The sequence below is a fragment of the Rhinatrema bivittatum genome, chromosome 12 (genome assembly GCF_901001135.1).
Source record: "Rhinatrema bivittatum chromosome 12, aRhiBiv1.1, whole genome shotgun sequence".
Classification (NCBI taxonomy): domain Eukaryota; kingdom Metazoa; phylum Chordata; class Amphibia; order Gymnophiona; family Rhinatrematidae; genus Rhinatrema; species Rhinatrema bivittatum.
Window position 1 is genome coordinate 64768029 of NC_042626.1, and position 12167 is coordinate 64780195.

At 44.3% G+C, this 12167-nt stretch overlaps 1 protein-coding gene across 2 annotated transcripts in view; it reads right to left on the reverse strand.

Moving 5' to 3' along the window:
- Positions 1–12167, reverse strand: part of PHOSPHO1 (phosphoethanolamine/phosphocholine phosphatase) — a 231545-nt gene that overhangs the window by 31659 nt on the left and 187719 nt on the right. The window contains exon 1 of one of the 2 annotated variants that reach the window (XM_029573183.1): positions 8500–8609. The exons of the other annotated variant lie outside the window; for it this stretch is intronic. The gene's annotated coding sequence lies outside the window, so the exon portion shown is untranslated. Of the gene's footprint in view, positions 1–8499; positions 8610–12167 lie in introns of those variants that run through there. 2 annotated transcript variants of the gene reach the window in all.

Here is a 12167-nt window from a genome sequence, read left to right on the forward strand (position 1 = left end):
TGTTTGGCGGTATCAGTGTGTGCGCTCAAGGTTGAGGTGTGACCTATATTAAGCAGCGACTTATTAACGTTACAAGATTTCTGCCAGTTTTTCACTAATGCAACCTACACTCAGCAACAACTTATAATGCGAAAAATACAGTAAACATCAAAACCAAGATCTTAAATTGGATTTGTTCCTTAATTGGTAACCAATGTAGATGTATTAAAAGAGGTTTTGCACTAACATGCCGAGGGCTAGAAAAAAAAAAATCAACCTTGCTGCCATATTTTGCATTATCTGAAGACGCTGCCCAGCCTTCTAAAAATATTGAGTAAAACCCCATTACAATAATCCCATTCTGGGGAAACCAATGCTTTAACCACAGTTCGAATAGACACATAGTTCAACATATTTCTTACCCACTGTAACTGACGCAATTTAAAAAAATATAGACCTAACCTGGTTAGAAATATGAGACTCATGGGGTGAGCCAGAGGAGAGAACTTTCCTGCAGCACAGCCTTACCGGGGTAGGAGCGATCCTAGCCCTAACGAGGCACAGCTGATTACTATTTCCTGTCGGCACCGGAAGGACCATAAAAGCAAGCCACACTGCGGCACGTAGGCATTGCCGGCGCGGCACCGAAGCCGCGTACTCCAAAGGGGCGCACGGCTTTGCCCGGATTCGTTTGGAGTCGGTTGAACTTGTTTTTTGGTGTTTGAGAAATTTTGCTGCTTTACATAAAAGAGATGAGACTCAGAGGGGATTCTTGAAATTTTGCCTTCAGGTAGGCTTTGCTTTTTGATTTATCCTCTTTTAACCCCCACTAGAGAAGATTATAGTAATTGAATGCATTACAGCCACAATTTGCCTCCTCAGTATGTAATCTCAACATTAGATTTTTAAAATAAATAATGCCTCATACCAAGAGGAAGGCTAAATTAAAACCTTCCTCTGGAAATATATTTCCTGAGATGAGTCAGAGGAGTGTAACAGAGTGGCTGGAATCCCCTCAGATAACCCCTGTAGAGGAAACCGCTGTGGAAGTGTCAGTGGAGCGGACTGCACCCCACCTGGTTGAGGAGATCTCATTAAGTCCAGGGGCGCCGGTAACACCTCCCCCACCCGGGATTACTGGGGACCTCCCAGTAAAAGAACTGGGTGTTTCTCAGGAGGTTTCGGGTGTTTTGGATCAAAGACTTAAAAAAGATTTTGCATCTAATGAATTTAATAAGGAACTTCCCCCTGAAGTGTTTGGATCAGAAGATTCTGGCAGTTCATCTTTGATTCCTAAAGATGAAAGTACACCTAAGATAGAAAAGCTGAGCATGATTAAACAAAGGGACACAACTAAAGCTGTTAAATCTAAAGTTTCAACTTCTGTGATTACCAAATATTACTTTGGAGACTTTGTGGAATTATATAGCTAAGTTGGATACCTCAATTTCGAATTTGACAGTTGCAGTAATGGAAACAAATAATACTATGAAAAGTAATTCAGAAAAGATCGAGAGTCAGCAAAAGGAAATTTGTAAGATTGAAGAGCGTATTACAAAGATTGAAAAAGTTCAATGTAACCAAATTAAGGCTGAGCAGTTTCAAAAAAAGTTTGAGATTTTGGATAATAATATGCGGGCATTGAACTTAAGAGTAGTAAATTTTCCTGTTATTAAGCAGTTAAATCCTGTCGATTTATTTAAATCATATATTACACAGATATTAAAGATTCCTGATCAAGCTATGCCAGTAATTGAAAAAGCTTTTTATATAGGAAAAAAGAAGGAACAAGAACAAGATTTAATTCCGTGTGAGGATTTGGGTAATAAAGAACAAAAAATTTCTGATGAAAATGTAATTAATATTTCAGATCTGCTTCAAAAATCCCAAGAGGAATTTGAGGTAAAAATGGCGATGTACATTGCTAGTAAAATTTGCTTTCATTACTGATAAAGAAAATGTTTTAAGATTTTTCTTTCGCAGTAGATCGAGTCCATTTTATGGACAAACAATTTGGGTATATCCTGACTTAGTCAGGAGTACCCAATTACGTCGGAGGAAATTTCTGGTTATGGGGAAGAGTGTGATAGAAAAGGGTGGTTATTTCTTATTAAAATACCCTTGTAACTGTGTAGTTAAGTTTGACGGGAAGGTTTACTCGTTTTTGGAACCTGTTCACCTTGAGAACCTCCTTGAGAATATAGTAACACCGGTAAATAGGGGGTTGTTTTGCATGTATTCTAAATTGAATATGTAACTAATGTAAGCACGCTCAAAAATAATCTTCTCTATTTTCCTGAGATGAGAGCTGGATATACATATGTTTTCCTATAAGTGTTTCCTATAGGTTGTATGGTATACTGTATAATGTGTTCAGCATTTGCTATTAGCAAGTTATTGTTTATTGAAATTTTTATTTAATAACAAACAAAAAATTTAAAAAAAAAAAGAGACTCAAAAGACAAATCATCATACACCACCCCTAAATTCCTAACCTTTGATGAGGATTTTACTGCCTCTTACAGGCCCCAAGCTGACTTCCACTACTAATGTTGTTGCTGCGTAAAGAGTGCTACCATTAAAGGCATTTGTGACCTCAGCTGAAGGTTTTGTGACCCTATTTGGGGTCCCAACCACATTTTGGGAAGCCCTGCTTTATATGGAACTGCAACAGCATCACTGCACTAAGATTCTGAAGGTAATTCTGCAGTTAATATGGTACCTGCCACAAATGGTCTTTTAGAAAATTACAAGATCAATGCATGTGTAATATGCACACATGCAGATAGGGTAGAAGTATTCCAGGAGATAAGAGTCCGGGCAGGGTTGGGACTTATGCACATACTTACGCGTATACAAAGTATACGCATAAATTCTCTGCTGGGGAAAGAGTGGTGGACACCACCTCCAGCGAGGCACGGGAAGGTATGATGGGCTAGAGCTAGATCTGGGTAGTCCAGTGAGGCTGGAGCAAGGGATGATGTTCAGGCAGAACTGGAGCTGCGTGGAGGTAAGGGTGCACTGGAACACAGGAATAGACTGGAGCTGCGTGGCGGTAAGGGTGAACTGGATCTCAGGATTAGAGTGTGGGTAAGCGAGGAACTACGGAACACTGGAACAGAGACTAGTGAATGGACAGACTAAGACAGGACAAGGACAACGACAACACAGAAGTTGGAAAAGGAAAGCCCTGGGGGGGGGCAAGACAGAAAGAGGCCTAGAGTCTAGAAGAGGCCAAGGAAAGCCTTAGGGCTAGGCTAGAGGCCAGAAAGTGGCCTAGAGTCAGGAAGAGATCTAGGGAGGCCTTAGGGCTAGGCCAAAGATGGCCCAAACAAGGAAGGGCCTAAAGGCCCAGATGCCACAAGGGAAAGACACGGAAGGTTGAGGGCAGAAGGCCCAAAGACCACAAGACAAGACCAGCCAAAATAGGAATCAGAAGGCCTGGAGGCCACAAGGTGAAGCAAGGAAAGGCCTGAAAAGGCTGCAAGACTGACATGGCTAGAGCAAGTTGCTGACAGGAAGTCTATGCCAAAGCATTGAGGCAGAGGCTAGGCAGTGTTAAATAGGACTGGGGTCTGGGTGTGGTGTAGGCAGGCAAGAGAAGCGAGCTTGTGGAGGTCCTCTGGTGGCACAGAGGCTGTAGGATTGATTGAGGCAAGAAACCAGGGACGTGCTAGAGAGTGCAAGTTCAGAACTGGGCTCGCTGGAGTCTTCTGGTGGAGGGGAGGTGAAAGCACAACATTCTCTTTGCAAAAATCTGCGCACCAGACAGCAGGTATAAGTGTGTGAACATAATTTTGCCCAGATGATTTTCAAAGCATGCATGTAAGTCTGCTTTGAAAATTGGTGTAACTTTTATGCACATATTTGCAGCTAATATATGCATGATACTCCAAAAGTACCCCTAAAAGCCAAGTTCTCACTATTACAGTATTACATTAAAATATTTTTTTTAAATGATTCGTTTGAAAGAGGTGCTGCTTCAAAAATCATGGTCTCATATGGTGATTAATTACAGCGATTCAATGACTTTTTTTTTTTTTTTTTTTTTTAAATCTGTGGATCTGAGTGACACACATTGGCTTTGTCATCACAGGAGATCAAGGTTATGGCTATCACAATGGAAGCAGTGTGAGGAAAAATATCTTAGCAGTAAAAACCTTTCATTGCTGACAGGTGAGTATTGCTGTTTTGCACAATGTTTTTCCTGAATCTGCCCCATGGTATGAAACTTCAAGGGGGTAGACTCAGGAGCAAATCAGGAAATATTTTTTCCTGTAAAGGGTGGTGCATGCATGGAATGCTCTCCCAGAATTTGTAGTTAAGACAAAAACAGTAATGGAATTCTAAAGGGTGTGGATTAAGCACAGAGGATCCCTAATGGCTAGAAGATGGAAATAAAGACATGGGGTAACTTGGGGTAACTTTTGATGTAACATTTTAGCATAGGGGAAACCTGCACAGAGCTGCACTTATAACTGGATGGACTATTTTGGTCTTATTTGATATTGAGCTGCAGAGGGGCTAGTTAAGTTAGCCAGATATAGCTGTCTAGCTAACTTAACGGGGATAAGACCGCACCACTGAATATCCCCAGCTATCTTAAAGTTTGCCAGATAGATATATATCCAGCCAAATTTAGGTCAGCCCTACAGCGTACAAGTTAAGCGGCTAACTCTGTTCTGCCCGGAAACGCTTCCCACCCACCCTGTAACGCCCCCGACTTATGCGGTTAAATTTAGCTGCATACAGCTTTGAATATAGCCAGGTAGCCATCTAAATGGCTTTTGAATATTGGCCTCTCTGTTACTATGAGGAACAACAAGAGACCAAAAAGACAAAAAAAAATTGTAAAAACTTCGCGCTGAAACTGAGAATGCTGTGAACTCAGGGATGAAGAGACCCGCCCCCACTGGCATCATCACACTCAGCGGCGAGCCGGTAAACGGCCACATTCCACCAGGCAGTGATGCGGAGGGGCAGCCCACCAGTACCGGGCACCTTTAGGGCAATCGCTGAGAGAAAAAGAGACCAAAAAGACAAAAAAAAACTGTAAAAACTTCGCGCTGAAACTGAGAATGCTGTGAACTCAGGGATGAAGAGACCCGCCCCCACTGACGTCATCACACTCAGCGGCGAGCCGGTAAACGGCCACATTCCACCAGGCGTCGCGTGCCATGCGTCGCGCGCCGAAGGGGTACGCCAAAGGGGCACTCCCCTTTGTGCACCCCTTCGTGCAATCTTTTGTGCTACGCTTATTTTAATTCCCTTAAGTTTTTCCTTTGTTAATTAACCTTTTTCATAGTGTTTAGTAATCTCTTGTTTATTAAATATGTTCAATGTATTTGACTTAGGAAACCTATTTTCCTGCATACTCTGTTTTTAATGTAAACCAATATGATTTGTATCTGATACAAGAATGTCGGTATATAAAAATTCAAAATAAATAAAATAAACTTTCTTTTAATGCAGAACCAGCAAAGAATTCGTCACATAAAATCGCTGATAGCTAAAATCTGGATTTGTATTCAATTCCTCAGGAGATATCTGTAATTAAGGTTTTAGACAAGCGCTACTCCCACCATTGGAGTAGGAACACGGTTGCCAGCTTCCTGTGGCAGCTCTGGGGTAGGATCAAGGTAGGGAATTCTGGGGCAATCTGCATACACTTGAATAATGTTGCATATCAAATGTATATTTGCATAATACAAATAATGTAGTTTTCCATCCTTGCTTTACATTCGTAGAATTTATTTTGTTTTTCTGGGAATTTTATAAGTGGGGGGAGGGGGTGGTCAGGTATGGATGTGAGGGGGGAGGAAAGAAAAGCGATCTTGTGAGGTAAGGAGAGAAATCTATTTATTTATTTGCAACAATTTACAGTTTTAGGAAGAACAAGAGAGGGATGAAGGAAGAAGGGAAATTAGGATTACGGGTGATAAGGAGAAGAGGAAAAGATTAGGTTTATTTATCTATTTTGGATTTAGCTCACGCCTTTTCATTGGTAGCGCAAGGTGAGTTACATTCAGGTACAGTAAGTATTTCCCTGGCTCCAAAGGCTTATAATAATCTAAGTTTGTACCTCAGGCAATGGAGAGGGACTTGCTCAAGGGCACACGCAGCACTGGATTTGAACCCTGCTTTCCACAGGTTCTTGGGATGGATCTTGGGGTGAATCAGAAGGGGGAGAGGGAGGTGCTCCTTCCAGGGCTCCAGCATCCCCACTATCACCCTTTCTTTCCCTTGCTTTTCTCACCCTTAGACCCTTCTCATCTCTCCTCCCCCCCCCCCCCCAAAGTACAAATATATGCAAATGCACACAACTTCTCTTTCACTTAACCTCCTCATTCCCTTAGCCCTCAGCTCCACTTTCACAACCCACACCCCTCCTCTTTCACAAATGTCCCCCCCAAAATTCATCCTCTTCCAGACCCCACCAATTCATCCCTCCCCACCACCCCTTCAGTGCAGATCAGGTTGCAGAAGCAGCAGCAAGAGCCTGTTTGGTTACTTCCTTCACCACCTGGGGACAACTAGGGCTTTGAATCATGAGAAGACACCGCATTGACAAGTTCATAGCAGCAGTCATGGCCTGGGGGCTCCTCCTGCCACACGGTCGGTGGGATGGGTGGTGGTGATGGGGGAGAGTTAAACCACACTATTTGACCACCTGTGTCTCCTTGACCTAGCCCTCAAGCTCCAGTGGCAATTCTGTAGCCCTTCCTTTGGCATCATGGGCGATCAGGAGCCCTGAATATAAGTAAATCTGGGGATACTGGTAGAGCTCTATACAGGCATCATACTAAGCATGAAAGTTAAAGAGTGTGTCTTCATCAGCATCCCACGCAGACATCACAATTACATGTAAAGTACAAATGTAGCATGAAGTGTGAACTTTTAGGGGGAAAATAAAATATATATATATACACACACAAAATCGGAACATAAAAAGGGGTCCGCTTACTATTCCAAAAAGTAACAAAAATAAAAACATAAATCTATTAGACATAAAAAGAAAGGAGAATTATTAATCGCAGTAATGATGTTCTGACTAATACTGATGCTGTAACACTGGAGTCATACGCAACAGCTGCCAGATCACTTCCACAGAAGCAGGGAGTATCCTGAACAATAAAAGAATGCTGCACTGTGCAGAAGTACCAGTGCACACATGCAGTCAGGACTGCTGACTCTTACAAAATAAACAAACCACCACCACCACCACCACCACACCTTCTTCTTTCTGGTCTCCTGCATCTCCGGTGGGGGGACGGGGGACGGACGACGACCATATTTTCCTAGATTCCCACAAACAACATCACAAATAGGTGGGTGTCCAACTGGTTCCTACAGTCTGTGATGTCAGAGCCTCCCCGGTCTGGGCCAACTGGATCTCTGTAACATATTCTGCGACTCTATCGCAAACATGATCTTATGCAGCAAATGGCTTCCTTTTCCCCAATGGGGGCAGAGGGGGGAACATCCGAAGGTCAAGGTCATCACAGGCTCTGATCTACTATGTTTTTGTTTTTAAGGAAAATCACCACTAATCATAAACATATCATTCAAATATGAGGAAGATCACTGTGTGCAGTTTAGAACGTTTATTATAGAACATAAAAATAATATTCTGCTATTTGACACCTGAGCTTCTTAAATATGGTTCAGCATATCGGGGAGAGTTTTCACTCAGGAAGCAGCAGATAACGTCCTGTACTTTTTCCAATTATAACTTTTAACCCTTTCCCCAAACTACAATGCAGTGACAATGCAACAGACCATCTCTGCCCAGTCAGATGTAAATACCACAATGTTTGTATTATTATGAAGCCATGGTGACAGTTTTAGCCTTAATCATTTGGAGAGAGGAAATCACCAACTCCAAACGACACTTACTCCACATATGGGCACAATATACAGGAAACTACATCAGCATATACTGACATTTATTCATACAGATATAAGATTACCATTTGAGGAAGCCACATGGGTTCCAGCAGAGGACAAGTGTAGGTGAGGAGGGACAAAATAACACTGACCTAGCATGATCTGTTTGCAGAATATGAAGTAATACGACCAGAAAAGGGGGGGAGGAATCTGCTGACTTGTTCCCAGGCTGTGGACAGTGAAGAATTAAAGGGGAAAGGGACACGAACAGGGCAATCGCCAGTGTCTATAAGGCTAGGGGTAATAGGGCCCGAGGCGACCTTATTTCATACCTGGAGATGGGGGGAGGTATTATCCGCTACCTAGGACAGCTCTGTGGGATGGAGAGGATACCGGCTGCGGGACTGGGAGGCTGCGACTTGGACCTGGATAGGAGCTGTGGAGTCGAGACCGAGACACTGACCTTTCCCGGGAAAAGGGCTGAGGGCGGCAGGCACTAGCCTGGCTCTGAAAGGACTATTCGCTAATGTGCGGAGAGCGGCATTGATCTATCGCCGGGGTAGTACTGCTCGTTGGAGGAAAGCGCTGACCTGTCGCCAGGACTCAGGCTGTGCGTCGGAGGCGGGTACTGACCTGCTCAAGGCTCTTCTTCCTTCAGGGACCCAGATGATCTCAGGTCGCTTCTGCCGCCCCGGCTCCCCTGCCCTGTTTCCACCTTTCCTCGTGCTTCCTCCTTTAAATCCCGAGTGTGCTCTACGCCGCAGAAGATACCACGGCACCGCCCACCGCCAACGTCACAAGCAATGTAGCCAATGGGAGCAACTCCAACGGAGAGAGTAGAGGAAACCGCAGCAGTGAATGGGGCCTGTTCGGGGCTGGAAGAGGGGGCGGCAGTGGTGGCGCCACTTCAATGCCGGCTGCCTTCGTGAATCCCTGTGTGATCCTGGCCGGGTCGGACACTAATAGCTTACGCCTGAGTTCTCCAGCTCGGTCCCCGTGGGCCCCTTTTATCCACGGGGAGGTCACTCCATCTCCCGGTACCTCCGCTGTAATCTTGGCGACGCCTGGGCCGGCTACTGTATCTACTACTGTTTAAATGTAATCGCAGCTCTGCCGCGGACCCGCTGTGTGGCATTCGGGGTCCTGAGTTCTAATCCTAGCTTGGTCACTGCTTTTGTTGTCAGTGTAATACTAATGGGTCACTGGATCTCCCTGAGCTTGAAGCCCTCAGCTCTGCACCGGCTTGGTATGTAACCCTGGCCAGGGCATGTTATCTTCCTGTATGACACTGGGACAGGGTAGGGCCAAATCTAAGAGTTTGATGACCCGTAGGTAGAGTGCCACTATGACACCGCTTTGAACCTGTGCTCTAAAACAATCAGAAGCAAGCTGCTCTTTGGCCTTGATTTTATATGGTGCCTTCAGACTTTGGTGCCCTAATTAGTTGTCTGCGCCTAAATCTGGTGTCCAGTGATGGTTAAGGGCCCATAGAGCTTACTAATGTCTATTTCTGCATGATGTGAATGGAGGTATGGGGATGGAGAGGAGGCCATGACCAGGGTACCATACGTAACCTTAATCCAGCCCTGATAATGCCTTGTCTGTAATTCTGATTTTGCCCAACTGACCCCGAGTGTGTCACAGAATTTTCCTGTGCAGAAATACAAGGAAATTGTGTTTTTTATATTTTCTTTAGTAACTGAAAGAAACACAGTCATTCAGATCATTTTTTGGGTGTGTTTTTCTACTTATCCCAGAAGGGATCTCTGCCACTCCCAGACAGACTGGTTGGGTAGCACGCCCTGTAGCCTGTCAGTTTGGTCCTGGATCCACCCTGCTACAGGGCTGGGCCAAAGAACCCTCTTTTCAATGTACGTTTTGTTTCATTCCTGAGCAGCATATTTACAATTTCTGAAAATTCTTCCTCCGGTGGTAGATTTAACATCATGAATCTAAGTAAAGCAGCAGCTGCTGCCCTGACCCTTATCATGAACCTTGATATGCGTACACTATGAATACAGCACAGACAACTTGGTAAATGATATCAGTCAGTACATCTTTCCACCCATATGTGCTTGGTATATGTGCCCAGCTAGGTTTCTGCACAACCCACTTAACAGAGGAAGACCTTTCCCCTCATAGCTCTAGCAAGCCCTCAGCAATAAACATGTTAGAATTGGGATCATGTTTTTTTTTCTGTTTTATACTGTAAAAGAGGTTAGTGGACTTCAAACAAGTTATCTTTCCAGGATCTGTGGTTAGCAGACATCCTGTGACTAATAAATTGAGCAAACATTATAAACAAAACACAGAGAAAGCAGTTTTACACACTATCACCAGATGGATACTATAGTTGAAATGCCTTTCTTGCAAACTATGCAAAAGTGTTTTATGAATTACAGAAAGTGCAGCCACCCATGGCTGGAAGTAAAAATACGGTTACAAATATTTCAGGCTCCCTTGACCCTGTATCAGAGGCAGGTAGTGTGAGCACAAGGGGAAATGAGCTAGTAAAGAGATTATGGTAAGAAGGAACAGAGAGGAAGAGACTATAACAAAAGATAGTGAGAGGAGAGAGAGGACTGAGTTCCATAGCTGAGATGAAAGAGAAATTAGTTAAAATTAGAGAAGTAACAGATAAACTAAAGATCTGGGTGCATGATCAAAGGTCAGAGCACTGAATTAGGAGAAATTACCAGGTCAAGTCTTGGCTCTGCCTGACTTGGTGTGTGATGTTGGGCTTATCTGCCCCATGCTTCATTCTCATCCCAGCTCTGCCATTCATCCTGTATGTGACTTTGGACATAGTGCTATATTTACCTCCACTTCAGTTTTTCCCACTGTAATAACATTAAGTATTAAAATTGGTAATGAGAGGGGGCTGCATACATGTTTCTGAAGCATTATAGTGTAAGTCATTGCAGAAACTCAAATTATTATTATTTCACATACAAAATGTTTTGTTTGTACAGGGCTCTTACTTCCTATAAATTATTAGACCTTTGAGTATGTCAAACGTCTGCTGTCTGAAACAGCTGGCCCCGTTGCATTATTGTGAGTTGATAAGAGCCATGTTCTGATCTTTAGGTTGCAGGTTCAGGGGGTAACATAATGAAACAGGAGCTTGTACAGAATTGTCCATCATTCCTGGGCATATACACTAGGATCCAGGGCAAGACCAGCAAAAGTTTGTCTACATGCAAACAACTTGCTGGAATAATGGTTTGAGTTCCTATAAAGCACTAATAAGCGACAGCTGCAAACTGTGTGTGGCCTGGCCCAGCTTTTGACAGGGGCTTTAGCTAACTACAAAGTACCTTATGCATATGTCAGGACAGAGGTGCCAGAGGGCAGATTGTCAGTTTCCATCATCATATGCTTCCAGACAGTATAGGACTGGTACCTCCCTTATAGATGGAAGGCTGCAGGGAGAAAATTAAAGAGTAAGAGAGTCACCAGCTCATGCTAAAGGCTCCCATCTGAGCTCGGGCTCCTGCAGGCTCACTATTCCAGGCAACAAATTGAAAGCAGCCAGACAAGATGTGGCATCCCACAGCCTGAAATAGCATTAGAGCAGTGCCACTGCTTGCCTTTTACATACCTTCTGCCAGGATGGGTTCCATCTTTTAATTAGAATCAGCTGGGAGGGAAAATTAGATGTCTTGTGTGTCTGTCCAAGACCATAATCTCCAGGCAGGGCTCACTTTAGGGGTGCAATGTCACAGGGCACCTCCTGCCAGGGGATGCCGATGCCCCTTCCCAATGCAGCTGCAAAAGAGTTGCCTTTCTCTTTCCAAATACTGCCCTTAGGGCAGAAGAGTTGCTGCAGGGGGAAGGAGCCAAGATGGCCGACCTGACGGTTAGCAGTTGATGTGGCTCCGTCGAATGTTTCCCCAGAAATTTTACTATGCTGCACTCGGTGAGAAAACGCAGAGCTAGGGAACACGATTCGACCTCTGCGTTCCAGACTGCTTCGGTTATTGGACCGATGGATGCCCACCTGCTTCGGAGTGACTTTAATCCGGGAGGAAGTTCGCAGCAGGGTGAGCGAGAGGAAGCAGAACTCGCTGCCCTGCAGGAACTGCAGACATCTCTGTCGTAGGGCCCCGGAGAATCCGGCTGAGGCAAGGTTGGTGGAACAACTTCGTGGGGAGGAACAGGGTGACAATTTGGTAAATGTCACCCTGAGCTTAGTGCCACCGAAGAATGGTGGTTTGGAAGCAAACACCACTGAGACGCTCGCTGGCCCCGGGGAGGCTGCAGCCTATGGAGCTACTCGTCGACGGGAAAGTGAACAAGTT